The following is a 4,506-nucleotide window of genomic DNA, read 5'->3' as shown; positions in this document are numbered from 1 at the left end:
TATAAAATTTTTACGTGAAACCAATAATTTTTTCCCAGATGGACCTTTGTATAAATTAGTTCTCCGATAAAGATGAACTTATTTCTACTTTTCAATACAATAACTAAAAATAGCTACAGAAATACATATTTAAATATCTAATACTTTGTTTATGTTTATTAACTTGATATTTATTCACTAATTTGTTTTTCCGAAGTTTATTATATCATAATTATAATACCAAAGAAAACGTAAAATTCAAATTAATGCATCTCGAATATGACGCGTGCACCCTGGCGATAATAAAAAATGATGAATGAAAAAAAAATAAACATTTTTTCAAGTTAATTGCGTAACGAAAACGGTGTAAAATAAAAGAATGTAAAAAAAGTTTCTATTTACTTACCAGAGTGTAATATCCATGTTTGACAAGCCGAAGGATTTTTTGTCGGAAATCTGAACATTCTTAATCCATGAATTTTGTATGGTGATAAACCACATTTGTAATAACAACAACTATTTCCAGCCATCTGTAAAAAACCATTTATTTATTATGGAAGTAACATTACTTTAATTTAAAATCACTTTTTTCAAATAATATCGAATATATGTATTATCCGGTAAAATTTATTTCTAAATACCTAATTTGTTCATTTCTCATACAAATGTTTTGTTTTAAACACATAGAATTAAAATGTTCTACTTACCTCGGACCAAATGTTTGTAATACACTTCCAAATAAAATAAAATATTTAAATTCTTTAAACTTATTTAGATATAGGAAAATTTAGAAGTCACAGCACGTTTATGTAGGTACAATTTTAGTTGACACGATATTTACTATGTAGTTGATAGTAATAACTCTATTTTAAATGAATACCTGTGATTCATGTTCTGTTTTTGTAACATTTTTATTTGTAACTAAACCTGTCGCTACTATGTCAGTGAAATATTGCAACGCTGGTGAATTTAATTCAGTGGATCAAAAATGGACGTTTAGTTTAGTGCTTAACTTTTTCACATAACACCATCTAGTATAATGTATATCAAACAAACAATGGTATATTAAAATCTATTGAGACAGAAAGAGTGGTGACATCTAGTGACTGTCTCAATTAGAATCAAACAAATTTATACATTGCGTTGGCTAACTAGTCCTATTTAAACAATGGCATTATACTAAATAATGACAATTTCCATTAAATTTTTTGTCTTTTTTTTATTAAAATCATTTAAATATAATTTTTCTTACTAATTTTTTTTTCATAGATTTCCTTTTGACGAAGAAAAACAGGAAATTTGGATATACATTTTACAATTAAATAAGAACAAGCTTTCCAGATGGTCACGTATTTGTTGGGATTATTTTGATCCAAATGATGTTATCATGAAATCTAGCTTTGTTCGTCTAAAAGAAAATGCAAAACCATTAGCTATACCAAGGTGAGTAATGTTTTTATTAAATTTTTACATTGGTATTTAATATTTATATAAATGTTTTGTTTATTGTTTCTTCTATATTGTTTTCTCTTTGCATACAGGTCTTCTAAAGACGTTAAAGAGGTGGTAGGAACTAAAGCTCTCCCTAGTCCATCAGACACCCACAATTTAAATTTCGAACTGCTAGCAGTGAACTAACTTTGTCTGCCTCAGAAACTGAGAAATTCTTAGGCAAGGAAAATATTGAAGGGCATGCTGCAGATAGAGAATTAATAGCTAAAAAAAAATAACAAGAGGCAATATTCATTTAATTTTTCATTTGCATTATTATATCCTTGAATAAGCAATTTTTATTTCATTATATCTTTTTATTTTTAGGAAGCATTATGTGGGGGATTTTTCCATGTCAGACTTAGACTGCCCAAGAAAAAGAAAAAGATACATGGAATCAGTAAACATGTATATAGCAAAAAAAAGAAACAATTTGACACCCTAAGAATATCTACTAAAAGATGAAAACGACAAGCAACAACATTAAACGCATTGGTACAATCATTAAAAGAAAAACTGTATGTTACAGAAAATGTTGAATCTGTGTTGGTAAGTTTTCTTTCACATATTCCATAAAGAACAAAATTAAATTATTATTATATTCTTTTATTTTTGTATTTTTTATTGTTTTAGGCCTCTTTACCAGAATTAGCCAAAGCATTGTTTCAACAATTTTTAAAGGGTGCCAAATGTGCCAAATATTCTCCAGAATTAAGGTCATTTGCACTGGCTTTAAATTTATTGTATTCAGCAAAAGCCTATTTTTTTTTAAGAAGAGCTTTTAATAGGTAATTCATTACCACACCCATCAACCATAACAAAATGGTACCAAACTGTTGATGGCGCACCCGGATTTTCCAAAGAAGCTTTAAATGCTTTGAAAAACAAAGTTGAAGAAGCAGGGAAGCAAAATAAAACACTTGTAACACTTGTGTGTAATTTAGTGCTGAACGAAATGTCTATTCGTAAGCTAGTAAAATGGGATGGGAAAAAATTTATTGGCTCTGTAGATTTTGGTACAGATATAGAATCTGATAATATACCAGAAGCATGAGAGGCACTGGTGTTTATGTTAGTAGCCTTAAATGAGAATTTTAAAGTGCCAGTTGCATATTTTTTAATTGAGAGCTTTTGTGGATAAGAAAAAGCATCCTTAGTAAATCTTTGCTTAAATTTTATTTATTGTTCAGGCATAAAACTCTATTCATTAACTTTTGATGGTGCTGCCAACAATTTATCAATGGCCAATGCATTGATTTTATTTAACTCCTATTTGTACCTTCCTATAAAGAGGATGGTAAACGACTTTTCAAAATTATATTTAGGTTGCATTGCATCTGGCATCATTATTTCTCCAGATTTGATCCAGGTATCCTTTTGCCCTGCTTCCTGACATCTTATCCACCTTCTGTATGCTCCTATCTTCACATCCTTCTTCATCCATATATGTAATGAAGAGAGATCAAGCATGACCTCCATGAGGCAGTTAGGGTAGTCAACATTGCTCGTGTTATGATTAAGCATGCTTGTCTTTGAAGCTTATTCAGCTTCTATTAAGTGGTCTTTTGTTGTTATTTAAACTACCATATAAGTGCGCCATACGTAATCATAGATCTGACTAGTCATATATAGCCAGTACATCGGTTTGGGTTTCAAACCCCAAATTTTCCCACATACTCTTTGACATGTAGAAAGGGAAACCTTTGCTTTGTAGGTTATTCTTTCCAACTGGGCGTTACATGTAAGCTGCTTATCTAATATTACTCCTACATGTTTTACTAAGATTGATAGAGAATTTTTCCATGTCATACTACCTACTAAGGATATTTAATGTTCTTTGGAGTGTGCTGGAAAGAAAATTACCATATTTTCCTCTTACCATAATAATTAGATCATCCCTATAGGCATGTACTTCTTCCCCCGTGTGCGTCAAGAAGTGACATCAAGTGATCCACCAGGAGTGACCAGAGGAGGGGAGAAAACACTCCCCCTGTGGACACCCTTAACAGTTTTGGCCAAAATCTCTCCTTGCACCTTTGTGCATCTTCTATTCACTCAACAATATATTTTCCAGCATTGCTTTGATCCATTTACACATAGTAACACACATTGATAGTGATATTTGATAGGGCATTATTAAATGTGCTAAATATTCTCTCCATTATTAATTGAGTGACTGATTTTCTGAATTACTTTGTACACTGCTGTTTCTGTTGATTTCCTTCTTGATATGCATGCTGGTTGCCATTGAGAGAATGATCCCTCAAAGGTCTTCCCTTAATATGTCTATCAAGAATTTTTTCTGTTGCCTTGAACAAAAATGATGTAAGACTGATCGGCCTGTGCGATTTAGGCAGGGCATTATCTTGTCCTATTTTGTATATTCACACCACCATTACAATTTTAGAAGTCTTTGGTATACTTACAACTTATTTATTATTATAACATATTGTATCTTTATATACAACATATTGTATGTCTTAGAAAATAATTGAAACTGTATTTATTACGTTGTGTGCATTAATGCGTTAATTAAATTACTAATTATGTTGCAAAATGTTTTATGATTTATTTCTTTTGTATGTTTTTTGTTAAAAATGTATAATTGATTTGATGTTTTTTTTTTGTTTGTTTTTAATTCATTACAACAAAACACGAAATTAGAATTCAAAAGTTTGTTGTTTGTTTGCACTCAAGTAACCTATTAATTTTCTTCCTAATTCCTTAATATAAACTTCAAAAGTTGCTTTATACAAGGAAATTACTGCAACAGTGAAAACCACCAGGAAATGATAAAAAATGAATTAATAAAAAATTAAGAAGACAATTTGATGCACTGGATTCTTAAACTAATAAAAAATACAGGGAACTCAGAAAGTATACTGATGTAGTGGAGAAAGGGTCATCTAATAACGATATTAAAAAAGGAGACCGAAGGATATCAGTAACTACAGAGGAATCATGTTACTGAACACCACATACAAAATATTGTCAAGCACATTGGGAACTAGATAAATTACCAAAAATACACTAGGG

At 30.2% G+C, this 4,506-nt stretch overlaps 1 long non-coding RNA gene across 1 annotated transcript; it reads left to right on the top strand.

Annotated features, from left to right (window-relative positions):
* The first annotated feature begins 1,283 nt into the window (after window positions 1-1,283).
* On the top strand, window positions 1,284-3,882 carry LOC140436913 (uncharacterized). Its single transcript, XR_011950324.1, has 3 exons — window positions 1,284-1,422; window positions 1,798-2,019; window positions 2,104-3,882. It is a non-coding gene; the product is annotated as an uncharacterized lncRNA (long non-coding RNA).
* The last annotated feature ends 624 nt before the right edge of the window (window positions 3,883-4,506 follow it).

Source organism: Diabrotica undecimpunctata, chromosome 3 (genome assembly GCF_040954645.1).
Source record: "Diabrotica undecimpunctata isolate CICGRU chromosome 3, icDiaUnde3, whole genome shotgun sequence".
NCBI lineage: Eukaryota > Metazoa > Arthropoda > Insecta > Coleoptera > Chrysomelidae > Diabrotica > Diabrotica undecimpunctata.
The sequence above is the reverse complement of the archived record's forward strand: the minus strand, read 5'-3'. Positions and strand labels throughout refer to the sequence as shown.